Raw genomic sequence first — 18,520 nt, forward strand, 5'->3', positions numbered from 1 at the left:
CCTCTCAGCTGAGACGCATCTGGACATCCCTAACACTCAACCTCCCACCTGGTTATCACTGAGGTCATTCACACCCTTTCGAATGCCCTTACGTATAGATCAGGTAACGAGGGCCGGCCTGTGATGCACAAGAGCTCCAACTCGGACCAGAAACTACCTCATCTCCAAATCAGCACCGCACTTCTGATCTCCCTGATGCCCTAGTCTCCTAAGCGAGGCTCATGGAGACGCCCTTGGCTGGAGAGATCGTGTTGAGGCGCCTTTTCCCAGCCTCTTGGGACATACTAAGTGTCCAAGTGGCTCGGGGCAAGCTATCCCGAGCTGAGTGGCAGGCCCTAGACGAGCGGAGGAGGAAGAAGAGGAGTAGGAGGAGGAGCAGAAGGGGCAAGAGGAGGAGGAGGAGGAGGAATAGCTGGGAACACGGTGGCAGGGAGTAGGGAGAAGAGGGGGCGAGAGAGTGGGAGGAGGGGAAGCCTGGGAGAGGTCCTTGTGTACAGGAAAAGAGTACTTATTTGCGACGTGATGTAACCAAGAGGTGAGGCTTTGCGCGCTGCGCTCACGCGGGGAAAGTCTACGAGTTATGGAGCACGAGTCGTGAGTTCTGTCTTGAGTGGTTATGCGTACGAAGGAAGGGTCTGCGTGTATGTGGACTGAATGCGAGCAGCTCACACATGGCTGAGGCAGAGCGAAAAGACAGCGACTGGGGCAAAATGGAGTGGAACTTAAACAGCCCCTGAAATACTGGCTTACCCCGAGGGAGAGAGAGAGAGAGAGAGAGAGAGAGAGAGAGAGAGAGAGAGAGAGAGAGAGAGAGAGAGAGAGAGAGAGCCTACCTGTGTACCTATGTGTACCCATGGAGGGCTCTGGCCTTGATGGCAGACTCAGCGTGTACTGATAGTGAACTACTTAGTTAGTTTAATAGATAGATAGATAGGCAGATAGATAGATTTGATGTATGGATGAACACATAACTGTACAGTACCGTTTTTACTTTTATACATACTTGCCATTCTACTAATAAATCTATTAATCAATCTATCTGCTCTATTCTCTCTTAATATAAGCATGAATGGATTCATAATTGTCGGTCGTGCTATGTATATTACACTTATGTATGTTTTCAAACAAGTTTACATGATAAGTTGTATACATGTGGCATGTTATGCATCTATTTCTTCTTTCCCCATATCATCATGAGTGTATCCTTATCTTTCCTCCTCATCAGTTAGTCAAACAGCCTATCTGCTTCTTACACCCACCCACCCACCCACACACACACACCCACACCCACACCCACACACACACAGCATACATGATTTCAAGAGGTTGCATAATAGTAGAGAAGAGAGTTCAGAAGACAGGCGTCCCCCACGAACGTAAAACTCCCTCTTCCGCACCCAGTACAGGTAGGTAATTACAAACAGGTGATTCTACACCCGAGCTAAGATAATGGCTAAGCCGGGAAGGGATATAACAAAAGAGGAGGAAGGATGATTAAAGAAAGTTATCATCCTCAGTGACCGACGACTGTGTCACACAAACACCCTGAAGCAGAGTCGTTGTCGACATCAACCCCTTGTCTTAAGTAGGACGGATGTGAAGAGTTCCGTAACCACGTCTTCCCGTCACAGTTAGGTGATTAGCCTTCTGTCTTTTCATTATACCGCTGCCTCAGGAAGGCTTGGCAGCGTCAGAAAGAAATAACAGCGCTTTACAGGGAACGAAGCAAAGAGGAAAAAAAAAAGATCCTCAGAGGAGGTGATGAGATTTTTTCTCTCAGCCTCCACTGCTGTGTACATCTCCTTAATCGCTTCGAACGACGCGCGGGAGATACGTGGGCGGTACTAGTTCTCTAACCCAAGGTGATTAATGCAGTAATATTTTCTTTTTATGTTAGTTGGGACGACACGGGCAGCTAGGGCCCTAATCATATCATTATATATATATATATATATATATATATATATATATATATATATATATATATATATATATATATATATATATATATATATATATGTATATATATATATATATATATATATATATATATATATATATACATATATATATATATATATATATATATATATATATATATATATATATATATATATATATTCCTACGAGTCCATAATATACCCTAGCCTGATCCAGATACCCATTTCATCGACCAAACTCTAGGAGTGGATGAACATTTGGGTTGACTGTGGATCGACTGCCCTCACCAGCATTCGAACCTTTGCATTCGATCCATGGACGGCCCGTGAATGCCTCATGGTCAGGCATGCTAACTAACCACTCCACCACTCTCTTTGACAGTCATCGAAATACGAACGCGAGGCACAAAACTCTGCAGCATCACCATCTCCACTGTAACATTTCCTTTGCTGAGATGAATTCTTGTATGTAAATATCGAGCCCCATTTTCTATTGGCGAGAATATGAAATACAGAGACGAATGATATTGTTTCACGATGAGGCTGGGGGGAGGGGAAAACTTTCAGATGGACCTAGTGAGGCTGAACAATCATATTGCCGTGTCAGAAACACTGTTCATTACACGTGTGGAAAAAAAAAATTCTTTTGCCCAAGTAAAATGGCATGAAAAAAAAAAACAGAAAAAAAACAGGTCATGGTATATCGCCTAAAACGTAGGTGGTAAAAACGTTTGCATTTGACAATGCCATTTAACGTTTATAAACATATCTCATTGCCATACACTACTAACTTTTTCAAAGTTTACGTGGACACTGTGTGTGTGATTAATCTGGTTTATAAAAGTTCAGTGAAGGAATAAATGACTTAAGATCTGGTGAATGTAATTCAGATCTCAAGGTCACAAGAGGTTAAATCTCTATGGATCTGGAAAGCATATATATATATATATATATATATATATATATATATATATATATATATATATATATATATATATATATATATATATATATATTTATATATATATATATATACATATATATGCTCTCTCAGTACACCTCTCTCGTTGGTTCAGAGTGCATCCGTGCCCTTATTCATAACGCGCTCTCACTCTAACTCAGAGCACACACGCACAAACCATGTGAAAACATTCGCACTCTATACGAACACATTCGCACATGATAGGAGTACAGTCGCACTCTCTGAGAGTACGCTCATACACAATATGAATACATTCGCACACTCTCTTGCACTCTTAATAAGAACACACCCTCACCCTAGCTTAAAATTACACTGTCTCTTGATTACTTACACATAAAAAGTAATTACCTTGATTACCCCGTCAGCCGAGAATACATGTGGTATAAACTCACATAATCAGAGCAAATAAATAACGGGCCACCTACTTGCAAGGAGTGGTGTCCAGCGTCCAGTCTGACCGGCGTTCAGTCTGACTAGCTTGCAGACTCACTAACGTTCAGTCTTACTGACGTCTAATCTGACTGACTTTCAGAAATAGACACATAATTACCATGAGACAAATTAGAATCTTTATAATCATCGACAAATACCCCCTACAGACCAAAACAACGAATACCTCTATAGACTAAAACAACGAATACCTTTATGGACCAAAACAATGAGTACCATTATGACGATTGAAGCATGAAGACGATTGTTTCATCGGGATGAGTGATACATGTTTCATTAAGAGGAGTCTCAGGTGTTTCACGAACGAGATGACGAAAATGATCCTTTGTAACGTTATAAGGAAGTTCAGAGAGTAAATTTAGCTCAAGGAAAAATTCCCTGTAAAAAGTTGAACAGAAAAAAAAAATACCTCAAAGTTTACAAGCGTTTCTTGGGTTAATCCGACGAGAAGTTCTGAAAACTGATACTGCTGAACGAAAATATATTTTCCAAAATTACACTTGGAAATAAAAGTTTTTTTTTTTTATATTCACTTGCGATTACTATTTACCAATAATGTCTATGTCTATGTCTATGCATGTCTATGCCCAGTCCTCTGTTCTTAACGCTACCTTGCTAACGCGGGAAATGGCGAATAGTATGAAAGAAAGAAGTCTATGCATTCCATCTTGCGAAACATTCTGAAAATAAAAAAAGTATTATTCTCGTCAGAGTGTTACTACTTTTTGAGAATCTACGTCTATACTATTTTTGTCTTTTCCTACACGGAGACCAGGGTGGTGGTCAATACGGCACTAGGTACTAGAGTAACTAATCATTTCCATAATCTTAAACGTCGTTCGTTAGAAACTAGAGATAGAAAGATCGACCGAAGAGGAACTAAGCTGGTTGATCTTAGCCATATGTTATGACAAGGGGGGCTCTACCTGCCTGCCCTAGAAACTTTGAGAACTTAAGGAAGAGATTAACAACAGACTCAGCAAATAAAGACATAGAAGGTAGAACAGGGAAGAGAATAAGAATGAAAGATGGAGCGTTTGGAGAAGAGAGAGGAGTTTGTCCCGCATCAATGGTGGATAGAATATAGGCGAGTAAAAAAAAAAAAAAAAAAAGGCAAATTTTGCTGGCTTGTGTCGAGATGAAATAAAAAAATATATAGTAGGACCTTCTATGGACTAGAGGATGAACGTACCATAACTTATGTATCAGTAAGAAAAAAGAAAGCATTTCTTTCTTTCCAAGTGACGCAAAATAAAGCAAAGGGTTCTTCTTTTACGCCATCTTGTACCGACCACTGTATTTCAAGACAGACAGACAGACAGGCAGACAGACAGGCAGACAGACAGGCAGACAGACAGGCAGACGTGCCTATCACCCGAACTGAATGCAGTATAACACTCGGTCTGTGATGAAACCGATGAAGATATCGGTCCTCCGTTTTCAACTGGCGCGATGGACAATCATTGAGGAGCAGCTCATTCAGAAGCTCATTAAAACAATTAAGTTTGGTGAGCCGCTTTGGCTATAGTCTTCCTTCTCTCTCTCTCTCTCTCTCTCTCTCTCTCTCTCTCTCTCTCTCTCTCTCTCGAGGTTGGTCTAGCAGTGCGACTCAAGGCGTCACCTTCGTCTGATCAATTTTTTTGAGCTGTGAGGGAATCCAGTGCCACCTGGCTCAGCTGATGTGGTTGGTTGAGCTTGACGTTAACGCTTTCTGTGGCGTAATGTACGCCAGTTAGGTTTTGATATCACTTCAGAAGCTACCTCCCCCAAACTTACTTAAAACTATAAGCTTATCAGACATGATACTGACAGTTCGAGTGGCGCCAAAGGTATAGAAGGACTCGTTTTTATAACCCGTTACACAAGTCACAAACAAATAACTGCTTATGTTTCACGAAGGAAGTAGAGTAAATGCCAAGTATAAACGGAAGATAAAGACACAGGAGGTGAGGGAGGAACACGCACGAAACAATGGCCCTATTTACTAGAATCAGATGTACTGCGATAGCAACAGAAAGGTTAACTATGAAAGAAAATAAAGAAATACATAGATCATATAATCTCTTGACTCGAATGTTTTCCAACGAAGTCAAAGTCATATTTCCCATCGTCGCCCACCGTAAGCTGTCGAACTGGTATCCGCCTTGCAGGTGTGGCTCGAAGTGCTTCATAGACCATTCACAACAGCAGCAGCAGCAGCAGCAGCAGCAGAAAGCCTACGCCGAAAAAGATAGGAGGCGCCATCGAGCAGCGAATATGGCAGAGTCAGTAACCTTCGTAAACCGTGTGTTTGACGTCACACCACAAGTGCATCGTTTTCACGGACTTGCAATGATCAGGTTTCAGGTTTAATGGCCGCACACCTGGAGTGGGATCAATAATTCACAGTATAATAGCCTCTCAGGCCTTTAAAACTGTTTGTTTACCATGTAGTTAGGTACTTTTCTTTATATCTTATCTATCAGTTTCATGAATATCGGTGCTATATGATCTTAATCTGTGTTCAAACTCCTTGATCATTTGAAAGCAGCATATGTCTATTAGATTAGTATTAACAGTTATAATGGAGGGTAGAAATATATACGATTTTTCCCTAGTATGGTTAGCAGATCTCAAAGAAAGTGTCCTACAGTGTCCACCATATATTGTTTTACATTTCTGCTTCATTGTTAAACTTTCGTTTAATACGGTAGGAGACCGACGTAACTCGATACGTTAACACCAGATGGAGGGATCATTTAACTTGATGGAGTAGCACCAAATGCAGCGGTTCGTGAATCCGATACGGTAACACCAGAAGCAGAGGTCAGCTTACTGGATACGGTAACACCAGACGTATTGAAAGGCCAGCAACTAAGCAGGTCAAGAGACGTTATAAACCCAAATTCCCTCCAGCCGACACAAGCCGACGGCTTCTTTAGCTCGTGTCGCCTCGATGCCCTTCGCTTCTGGCATGACTGGACTTTCCTCTCTTCTTATAGAAAATAGTTCCTCAAACTACGTCAAGTAATTATCTGTTTGTAATTTCCTATTTGTACTCTATAAGGAAGAAACCTTACACTTATGAGGTCCCCTATCTCTCTATCTTGTGTGTGTGCGTCCATTTATATCCAACAGTCCGTCCATCATTGCTTGATTATCGTTAGCTCCTATCATGTCAGAAAGACTTCATTTCTCGCCACATTTAGCGCACCGATTATTTGTAGCTGAAGGAGTTTCCTCAATAGTTATGTCATTTCGAAGAGTCAAGAGGTTTAGGTCACCGACGTCATGGCACCTGTGGTGTGGTTGGGGGAGGCTACCACGCCTGCAGGAGATGTGAACTGTTTCGATAGTGTCACCTTGTGGACGAGGCAATCATACCCATGTCTTCTCATCTTGCTCCTCTCTTCATTGAACCTTCATTAACCAAGACAATTATGTTTGTACGAAAGGAATTAAAATCCAGATGAGAATTTCTATGCCGTCTACTTTGTATAAAAGAATGTGTCAAAATGTTCACATGTTCAGCACTCACTGTGGATGAATTACTTTTCTGTGAGATACATTCTTCCTTCACTCCCCTGCATATGATCTGATACTTTAACATTCTCGTTCTTAGAGTCTTTTTCCTCATATGGCATCATCTGCTGACAGCATGATATACCTGGCATCCACGATTACATTATAGCGTCACAATATGTCGATTTCGTTCGTGCTGTCACAACTAACACATAAATGCTACTATATCTACTATCCCCTTTGTGTTTTACTCTCCTGCTTCCCCGGTGCCATCTAATTCTATTTGTGGAAGCGTCATATCATCTTGTCTCTCTGTATGCCCAACATTCTCATTAGTGGGGAGTGAATCTGATCAGCCTCTGATTACATTTCCTGCCGCCACTGTGTATTTCAATCATGGGAATGATTAACCTGAACATTTAGCGTAGTGTCTCCATTAAGCAGGCGTCAACAGAGAACGATAAGTCTTATCGATGAACAAGGGTTCTTATCGTTTTCATTTATGATATATGAATACCATATACACATGAATAGCTTCATGATATTTGTATCTGAACTTGGACACGGTCGTGCCAATGATATCATCAGTGGCTTAATATCGTTTCTCTTTACTGGATGTGATAAAATGCACCGGTCGTATTCAGTTATCAAAAAAGGTCATTGTTAATCATATGTTTGAAGAGGTTCGTCATAATGTTAACAATTCATCAGCTGCTCTGCGAAATGTTGTCAGTGTTTAGGCGAGAGCTGGTCTCCAACATATGTACATAGCTCGGTTATTTTGCCTATAATTTTTTTGGCCTTGATGATCCCCTCCCTCAAAGAAAAAAAGGATGACTAAATACCATTTACTGAGTGATGTATAACGCGCTCTTACCGGGAGATGCAACTATACAAGAGAACTTAACCCGTTATAACACTAACTTGATGAAACTATGACACCACTTCCCTCTACAGAGGAAGATAGTCGATGTGTATCTACCTTCACTGATAATGGTCTACCTTCATCTACTGTCGTTAGAAGACATGTAGAGAGTGTCATGTACCTAGAAGGAACCATCACAAGGTGATTTGTCAATAGAAGGTGTCTCTTTGAGACTCCCTCTCGGTCAGTCGCCGACCCTCACCAGACGGTAAACCAGGCGAGCTCAGGGCTACTGGTGAACTCAAGGTGAACGTGGATTAGTTAAAAGACGAATGGTCGTAGAGAACGAAGATTATCATCAGCTGACCGGTATTAGCATTGTTATCTTCTAGAGGAAATCTCCTCCAAATCCTCCTCCTATTTTTGTCTTCGCCAGTGCAAAGTTAGTAGAGCCTGCTGAACCAGTACCGCCTGCAGCCGTGGATGGGTCAGTATCTACTCAGCCAAGATCAATTTCTTTCAGTGGATGGTCAGTACCTGCCCGTGTTAGAACCGTCTTCAGAAAAGGGTTTCCTCAGCGCGTGCTACAGTGTGATCATCATTATTGCCAGTGGATGGCCAGTACTTGCTCCACTAAGAACGACACGTCTCCTTCAGGAAGGAAGTGACTGGAACTATTGTATACCCGATGACTTACTGAAATGAATGAAGTAATTAAGGAGAGTGAAGTGAAAGCGTCGGCAACATGTTCCCCCCTGGGTTGGTGAATGCATATACAATTCTCATCACTTTGAAATACGACAATTTCATTTACAAATCTAGAGACGTTGAGAGGAGAATAAAAGGGTAATAACGGAGCTGAACTTAAGACTATTTGTTAATAAAGTTATATCATATCTTTTTCTAATCTTTTTTTCTTTTAAGTCAGTCATATCGGATCACTTTGCTTTTAAGGTAATGACAGATACATTATCTACATCCACAAGTTAAAAGTACAGTATGTGTTTTATACCTTTAGGTATACGACCTACTATTCAACACTGTATGGGATTGATGGTAAAGATGGTTTTTGATAACCTTTGACTGGTAGCAGACGCTCCGGGCTGATGATTAGACGAGAGATTCGAAGGCGAGATTTTTTTGCGAAAGACCAAGACTGATTTGCTCGTTTGTAGGAGAAGTAGAGGGTGTTGGAGCCCCAGGGTGATGGTGTGGGTTTTCCATGTCCCTGGGTTGCAATGGTGATTGGTAACCACGAGTTCTCTAAATAGTCGTTTCGTATTGTATAACACTATTGACATAGCCTGTTCTCTAAATAGTCGTTTCGTATTGTATAACACTATTGACATAGCCTGTTCTCTAAATAGTCGTTTCGTATTGTATAACACTATTGACATATCCTGTTCTCTAAATAGTCGTTTCGTATTGTATAACACTATTGACATAGCCTCCACAGTTTTTGACTTATTTCTTTGACAGATTTGAATGACTTGAAGAACTGTAATGCTCTCATATCGCCACTGCTCCTCTAAACGCAGCTGGTGATGTCCGGTCCCCTGAAATCTACGACTGCCAGTCCTGGAGACACGTTGGACATAAGCGAGAACAGAACATCATTTGGGACAAAGGTTCATGAAGTACAATACCAGAAAGTGTCTCCAGTTATTCACTTGAGAAATAATCCATTCTTACAGGCGGTATTATAGAAAAATGGGTCAATTTCTGGAAGGGATTCTGTTCCGTCAGGGTTTATTCTGAGTGGATCGATCATTGGTGACAAGCACCAAGCTATACCTGACGGAGATCCAAGTAAAGAGAATTGCGACAGAGTTTCCATTGATGACAGTAATTGCCAGTGAGGGAAAGACCAAGAAAAATTGTTCGACAAGGACTCGAGGAAAGGTAGTGTAGCCTAGAGGACCTACTTTATGCTAACAACAGCTCCTCCTTCGTCAGGAACTAGACTATAGTGTCTCCTGGTCCTCACGCCTTGGGAACACTCGTTCGAGGGACAATAACTTGAGAAGTAACGGTAGGGAGAGGATGTGACAATGGGAGGTGGGACAAGTTTACCAGTGTTCGTCTGTTTCGTCACACCTCAATACACACCAACACACGGATCTTCTACATATCCATCGTACGTGTACTAGCGTACATACATACACATAAAGAGGCCTTCACAGACATGCACACACACACACACACACACACACACACACGCACACACGCCACACACACATACAGACACAGTCTCCCTCACGACTCAAAGATAGGAAGACGTAGTCTCCCCAGGTGGTGGATGGAGGGGCATCAATAAACATGGGCTATCACTAATTCATCTGATTAGGCTAATGTTCCTAACTAGTTATTCAGGTAACTTAAGATGAACTTAGTTCTACTTTACATATTTTTTTTTTCTTGTAGGCCGAAGATTAGACGGATAAATTTCCTTCCCTCTTAAAAAGATAAAAAAAATCTAAAAATCTTTATCACAAAGGCGAGGCTAAGTTTACTGTAACTTCTCTTGTATTGATGGACTTCTCCTGATAAGATACGTCAAGGGAGCAGGTTTTTCTTTTTGTGGGGTGGGGTGCCACTTGGATATTTCAGCACTGACAAAGGGTCTGTCTCAAATAGCTATCGCACGCCTGTGATCTACAGTGATTGTAGATCACAGTAGGCGGTAGACATTTGAGGGAAAAATGCTGGCTACAATACTTGACAAATATTGCACTGACAGCTTTGTCTGAATTAGTACCAAACAGGACGGTAGATTTTTACAATCAAGGATACATGATGGTGTCTCTGTATCATAGATAGCTAGCAGTTAGAGCAACAGATGGGCAGAGTGTGTGTGTGTGAGAGAGAGAGAGAGAGAGAGAGAGAGAGAGAGAGAGAGAGAGAGAGAGAGAGAGAGAGAGAGAGAGAGAGAGAGAGAGAGAGAACCAGAATGGCACATACCATACCTTCTCTACCTTCTTTATCTCACTTGCTTATACCGACTCCCATCAGTACCTTGTCGACTCGTACCCATGTTTCACATCCTCTGTCGAGGCGACTCGAGAACACCGGGCTCAGATCAAAGAGGACCTGGCAAGATAGGCGTATAACCTCTGCCACGATCTGAATAACATGGAATGCAAATCTAATTACTTTCTTTTCGTACTGTATAATCCAACGTATGTGCGCCATACGCCTATAAGACGCCGTCCGAGACGAAAAGATATTCCGAACTCTGGGAAGTTGAACTTCTTCAACCAATAACAAGTATCTAATCTTCTGGAAAATACTCAGAAAGAAAGAGGCAAAAATCTTCCTCACTTGATAACCTAAGCTGAGGGGCGGCCAATGTGTTGTAGTATATAACAAAGCATGTCATCCACCACCTCCAGGAACGGAGGCGGTGGCCTCCAAGAACCAAGATTGCGAGGCCTCCAAAAACTAAAGAGGAGGCGGAAACTTTCTCAGAGAAACAGAACAGAAATCAGAACACACGTTGAAGAATAACCTCTCACCTGTCTCCTCGACCATGTACCGCCTACCATGACGTCCTCTGAGCTTCATCATTGATCCCTCCCGACGCTCAGAACCCTCATGCTAATTTACCCTAAGGTGTTGATGCAATTGACTGGATTTAACAGGTACTTGACTTAATGAAGTGCCCTCTGTTGGCCTGCCAGGCTCAGGCTTCGATTACAATCTCATTATATTCCTTTTATTTTTCCTCAGATTCCCTCAAATCCGTTTCCGTGCCCCACCCATCTATATCACGTAGACCCCCAGCTCGCGTAGGTGATGCATGATGTAGCCTGACTCTATAAGTAGCGAAGAGATAAACATAACGGCTGAACACTTTCGCGGGAGACGTAGGATAGAATCGCCTCTTACAGCTCTCTGGTGAGGGACTGAATGGCACGTCAGCCATTGTTAACGTCCTCATTATCTCCTCCAGATGTTGTGATGCTAAGGGAGGAGGCAATTTGTTTGGCTCAATAAAGCAACGGGATTCGAACAGTGAGGTCGGGTGCGGAAGGGCGGCGATGGGGAGAGAAATGCGACAGCTAAATACTCTGAGGCTAGGGAATGGGTTAGGTAATCAGTTCGGTGGAGACATGCAAGGGAGGGAGGGAGACTTGGACCAAGATAAGATTTTGACCGAATGTGAGAGAGCGTTGTGGCTCTTGACAATTGGGTGGCCGAGGATGAGTGAAGGTGTGGTTTTATAAATGTCTTGTAGGGATAGTAAGGGAGAGGCTGGACGGTCTAGAAACATTATCTTACGATTATTTTCGCAATAGAAAAAAAAGAAGTAGTAGTTACTTAAGGAAAAGTACACTTATCTCTGGAAGTCAGTTGGTGAAGCCTGCACATACCTCTAGAGGGTCAGGTGGTGGTAACACTTAGTCATTCCTTCTGGTGAGCAGAGTTCATGGGTGCATAAAGTCGTGGACGTGGGTAACCATCTGTCGGAAGGTAATGTTGGGTTAAAGCTGACTGGTTCTTGTGGATGATGTACGTAACTGGGAAACTAAAGTTCATTACAAGGATGCAAGCAAGTATGTTGGTTCATTGTATGTCCTTCAGATGCTGAAAGAAGTTCGAAATCTCATTCTAAAGTTCACAATCTTCATGTATTCCTCAATAATTGCACTATCTGTGTGTACAATTATCCTAAGAGCTAAACAGTCAGTAATAGCTACTTACACACGCCACATCCCATTTGGTCCGTCGTGAATTATTAAGTACATGGAGGCAGCCCCAGCTGGACTAACTATGGGCTCTTGTAGAGGATGTTTTTCTCATACGAGACGTGAGTAACCTGTTGAAGTCATCATCAAATGCTTGTATCGTGTTTACCTTCCCACTGCAGCTTGTAGGCATCGAGAAGTCTCTAGTATGAATTAAGAAGACGATGTTCATTCCTGTAAAAATCGAATGGTCAACTTAAAGTGCCAAACGGAAGAGCATTGTATTCATAAGTGGCAAACTCTATTGTTTTTAAACATATCAGTTTTAAACCTATCGGGTTTCCTATGTCATCAGACATAATTTGCTCTAAAACACCTTAATAACGTAATATCAAAGCCTTATCTTATATACTTAAGTGCAACGACTATATACCTAACCAACAGTTCTGATATTCTATTAAAAGAAGAAGAAGAAAAAAAAAGAAACAGAGGAGAAAGATATTTCATTCATTCCCGTCGCCACATTGAAATTCTGAGCACAATCATAGTTAAGTAACGAGCAGGAAGACACCGTTGTATGAGAGCTGGACCAACAACATCTTACAGTAATTAGCAGCAACTCGTCCTGAGGGAGGCCGCCTCCAAAGCTTCCCTGGAATCATTTATCAACCCGACCTCCTCCAACCCTCGGGAACCCACCGCCACACAAGACATGTCTCCTGGGGTCTCATCCAACAGGCATTGTACTAATGGGAAGCGAGTCCGAGCCACAATCTTCTTATATATATATAGATATATATATATATATATATATATATATATATATATATATATATATATATATATATATATATATATATATATATATATATATACTTCGCGCCACATATTCTCGTGAGTTAGTTCAGTCTATGTGATAGATCCTTACGTGCGCCAACAGTCTTATATGATTATAAGAGAAACAAAGGACACTGACAGGTAACCATCGCTAAACTTGTTAGATTAGACAATGCAGAGAGAGACAGAGAGAGAGAGAGAGAGAGAGAGAGAGAGAGAGAGAGAGAGAGAGAGAGAGAGAGAGAGAGAGAGAGAGAGAGAGAGGCTTTTATCTCACCTCCCAAACATTGAACGTGTCGTTTACTCTATCATTAAACACTATATTCAACGGTTAATGGGTATCAGAAAAAAATGTCAGTGTAAATTAGAACAAAAAAAAAAGAATATATATCTCTGTAGAAAGAAGCACTGGAAACGAGACTCATCATGAAGATTGGGAGACGAAGAAGGTAATGCAAAGACATCGACCCCAGCGCCCCCAGGCGATCCACGACTCTAAGAATTGGCCATAAACTGAGATCCTGAGAGAGTTCTCCAAGTGAGGTGCTCTCTCGACCGCTGACCTGGTGAGGTACAGGAGAAACCAAACCTGTGGTACTCGATCCTGAATTCACTCTACATGAAGACGTTTAGATGGTATATGATCCCTTAACTTTCGCCTTCTTCATCGTGTGAAACATTCCTAGGCATCTTGACTATGTCCTTTAAGACCATAGACTTGTTAGTAATACCCTGTACCATTATGTCATTACTCCCAGATGTCGTACGTAAAGGAATGTTTAAATATCGAACCCACATCGTCAAGTTTAGGTGATAAGCAAGGCAGACAAACTATAATGATTAGAGTTGAATATGTCAAAACAGTCAAGTTTAAGTTGTGTTCTCTGATTGAGAGGAAATAGACGTTGGTCAGTTCCGATGGTGTAGAGCGTTCGTGTGGTGGAGGGAGTCACAGACCGTTCGTGTGGTGGAGGGAGTCACAGACCGTTCGTGTGGTGGAGGGAGTCACAGACCGTTCGTGTGGTGGAGGGAGTCACAGACCGTTCGTGTGATGGAGGGAGTCACAGACCGTTCGTGTGGTGGAGGGAGTCATAGACCGTTCGTGTGGTGGAGGGAGTCACAGACCGTTCGTGTGGTGGAGGGAGTCACAGACCGTTCGTGTGGTGGAGGGAGTCACAGACCGTTCGTGCGACATAGTAACAGACCGTTTTTGTAACACAGTTAGTAATCATGCATTCTTCTGAAGTCTTGAGTAACAGACCATTCCTGTAACGCAACGAGTCATAGACTTCTCATAACGTTCTAAGGAACAGGCCGTTCCCGTAACGCAATAAGTTATAGAACTTTCGAATGACGTCCTCAGTAACAGATCGTCCGTGTGACGTAGTAACAGGTCATTATCATAACGAGGTTAGGAACCCAGTCTTATGGGTGTGTAAATTCATTCTTGCCCATTCTTTCTGAGAGACTTCTTGAAGTCGGGAATATAGAGAAATGTGTGTGTGTGTGTGTGTGTGTGTGTGTGTGTGTGTGTGTATGTGTGCTTCCATCTACTTAGACACACACACACACACACACACACACACACACACACACACACACACACCAGCTTAAGCCAGGTTCCCATTTGTCGACCAGCGCCAAGGGGAGGAACACCTGGGGTAGGGTGTAGGCCGACTGCCACGCCCAGGAGTCGAACCCAGATGGATACACATATTACGAAGATTACCTTTGATCTATAAGTGCACTAGAAATCATGTCAGGGGTGAATTAAACCATTTTTTACGCTTTGAAAATTCTGAACGTTTAGGTCGTGGATTGAAACTTGGAGAAAAAGCGACATAGCTGTACTCCATACCATTCTGACCTCATAAACTAACACCAATTTAGGATACAGACACATGCCCACAATAACAGACCCTGAAGTATAACAATCTACTTCATGACAATAGATATTCTTCATTCAGACGACAACATTGCTCTCCTGTACGATATATATTTCTTGATCTCCAGCACCATTCGTTTCTAACAAAATAAAATGCGTTAGAGCTTTATGAAACAAGATATGCATAATAATCCACACTGCAGATAAGAGAATGATAACAGGTGATAACATGAGAAGCTGTGCGAATAGAGAGCATCAGCCAAATGGTACACACACACACCCACACACACACGACCTATGGGCCCCAGTTCCCACTGAATGACGAAATCTTTCCCCCGTAACAAAACTCCAGTCTGATATTTGGGAAAATTTATGGTTAGCGAAAAAAAAAAAGAAAAATAGGAAAAGTTATTATTTTTTTAAGTTGCTCTTAAAATGTCAAGGAGGCACGAGGAGTTGTAAACATACATGGTTTATTTATCAAGACGTGGGATGAGTGGGGTGTTTACTTTCTTAATGGCTTAATGGGCAGATGGGCAGGTACTCCAACGTGACGTTCCATGGGGGGGGTAGGTAAGGGTAGGAGGGTAAGGGGGAGTGTGTGTGTGTGTGTGTGTGGCTCTTGTTACGTCACTGACACGTCATTAAGATCATTGCCACTCGCCGCTAGGAAATCATAGTGACCAAATATCGTCTTTTTTTTTTTCTATATGTATCTTTAACTAACGGTGATGTTTGCCGTGAAAAGGTTAATGCTAATTTGCAAGTTATTAGAAAGATAGAGGAGGGATGGTTCAAGTCCAGGACTGCACCGGTGTGAGGCAGAGGAGCGAGAACACTCATAAGACGGACGTGAGAACAGCAAGCAGGAAGAGAGGGACATCAAGCAGGACACAGCGTCATAGGCACAGAGACAGGAGGCAGAGGGAATACACAGCAGTTACGCATGTAAAACAGCAGGCCGGAGGAGGGAGTGGGAGGGAGGGAGAGAAGGACAGGAAAAACAACAAAACCAAAAGCTCAACAAATATTGAATCTAATCGCATTCAGCAAAGACAGTCGGTAGATTCATCATGACTCGACACGGTAGCAGAGAGCAAAGAGTCAGGTCGACACACGATGGTAGGCAGGGACAAGAGATTCAGAGCAGTGGCCAAAGAGGCAGCAAAACCGACTTCATAGAAACATGAAAAAGTGACAAAGTCGTAAAAAGACAAGAAGACAACAGAGAAGGCCATACGAAACAGAAAAGGACGTTTGAGAGACACAAGAGATAAACAGAATTAAGAATATAATGTAAAGAGAAACTGAAAATAAGCAAAACCTTATTGCCCATGTGGACAGATAAGCAAAAGCTTCGAAAGCGCCTGCAACACAGGCAAACGGTGCTTCGAACAGGACTTAGAATGTTGATCTTAGTTTTATCAGTGAGACCAACACACTCACGAAGGGATCCTATGATGTCATCTACTTCTAGGTCAATGTAGTCAAACTCAGGCTTAAAGAAGTTACGAAGACATTAACAGTAACACAAAGCCCTACATACTCTCACCACACCACTACAAAACCCCTAACGTAATATTGAGACTTCCCTCCTCCTTACATCACCCACCCCCTAACACTGTTACTCACATCCCCCCGCCCACCCACCCACTCCCTCACTAGATCTTCACCTCATCACGGCCACGAAGTAGAATAAAAGAAATACGTAGTGCGAAGCTGCAGCTGGGGTCACTTGTGCCTTAGGCAGCATGGTGGCGTAACCCCATTCTCATTCTTAAGGTAAGGAGTCGAAGGTAGGTAGTGTTTCACGAGCCGCCCGTCCGCCGCCGATCCAAGGCAGCTCAGGTTGCCTGCCCTTCGCCGCCGGGCATCTGTTGCCGTAAGTAGTGGGTGGGGCTCACGGCTCATGGGGCCCGCCTCGCACTCTGTTGTACTGTTAGGACGCGCTCCCCCGCCCCCTAAGATGTGAGGGTGGGTGGGGCCCACAAATGATGAGGGGGGCCCGCCTCGCACTCTGTTGTACTGTTAGGACGCGCCCCCCCGCCCCCTAAGATGTGAGGGTGGGTGGGGCCCACAAATGATGAGGGGGGGGCCGTCTCCTCGCGCTCTGCTAATATGTGTGGTCTCCGGGACTCTGAGCTCGTGAGGCCTCCCCTCACAGCTCTCCTGCCCTTTGGTTTCTGAGTGATGGCTAGTGAGCAAGGTGAAACGAGGCCCCGCCTCGCCTCACTGTAGTGTGTACTCAAAGTGGGACGTGGCCAGCTTCCCTCTGGTTCTTGCATGCTCATTGTCAAGTGTGGCTTATCTCACTCTTGTACTTTGTGCCAAGACGGGAGTGAGGGCTGGCCAACTCATTATCTCCCCCCCGTGCCCACAGTAAGTGTCTCCAGCCACACACTTCATAAAGTGTGAGCAGAGTCGTGGCCTGACTCGCCTCATTCTTGCAGTTCGTGATCAGAGTGAAGTGTGTCCTTTCTTGATTTCGTGCTGTGTTCGCCGTAGTGAAGCGTGATCTAATCCACCTTTGCAATATGTCCCAGAAGAGATATACGCTCCTCCTCAGTGTGAGGAGTGGCTTGGCTCACGTTCTGTTATACCTAACAGAGCTAGGACAAGTATGGCGTCAAGAGTGAATGAGTGGGCAAACGATCACGTCTACAATGGAGCCGCGAGTAGGACGAGTTATAGCGCAAATCGGGTGAACGAAGCCGTCAGTAGGGTTAGTGAAGCCATGAGTGATGACAGTGAAAAAGAGACTGGGATGAATGAAGCCTTGGCTCAGATGGCTGAAACCATGAATTGGCTTAATACTTCGGTCGACGTATTTCAAGAATGCACGAGTAAGAAAAAAGTAAATAGGTAATAAACACAGCTCCTAATCAGTGATATGGTACTGTTTCATTGTGGCCTCGAGGAAGATATGTGTTCATTGTAAGGCCACCTCTGAATGAAGCAGTGAATGAGACAGGCGAAACATTTCGTATCACATGAATCTTTACAGATTTCTCATTACGGTAAAACCTGAGATTTTTTTTTGTCTCCACTGCTTATCATAATGAAATAGAACTGATCTACACTTACTATGTCGAGAAATGTCCACGCACGACACACGAGGTACTGGCATAACATTCTAATACAACATACACAGGACTGGCACAACACACCACCACAACATACACAGGACTGGCACACTACCACAACATACACAGGACTGGCACACACCACCACAACATACACAGGGCTGGCGCAACACACCACCACAACATACACAGGACTGGCACACACCACCACAACATACACAGGACTGGCACAACACACCACCACAACATACACAGGGCTGGCACAACACACCACCACAACATACACAGG

General features: G+C 43.1%; 1 long non-coding RNA gene and 1 pseudogene across 2 annotated transcripts in view; one reads left to right on the forward strand and one right to left on the reverse strand.

The window, feature by feature from the left end:
- Nucleotides 1-18,520, forward strand: part of LOC139764146 (uncharacterized) — a 70,181-nt pseudogene that overhangs the window by 19,191 nt on the left and 32,470 nt on the right.
- The window catches only part of LOC139764011 (uncharacterized), a 50,188-nt gene that overhangs the window by 15,103 nt on the left and 16,565 nt on the right, over nt 1-18,520 (reverse strand). For both annotated transcript variants that reach the window (XR_011716294.1, XR_011716295.1), the window contains exons 2-3: nt 12,443-12,660; nt 12,112-12,201 (exon numbers count right to left, since the gene is read on the reverse strand). This is a non-coding gene — a long non-coding RNA (uncharacterized lncRNA). The remainder of the gene's footprint in view (nt 1-12,111; nt 12,202-12,442; nt 12,661-18,520) is intronic.

This window comes from Panulirus ornatus, chromosome 48 (genome assembly GCF_036320965.1).
Source record: "Panulirus ornatus isolate Po-2019 chromosome 48, ASM3632096v1, whole genome shotgun sequence".
In the NCBI taxonomy this organism is placed as follows: domain Eukaryota; kingdom Metazoa; phylum Arthropoda; class Malacostraca; order Decapoda; family Palinuridae; genus Panulirus; species Panulirus ornatus.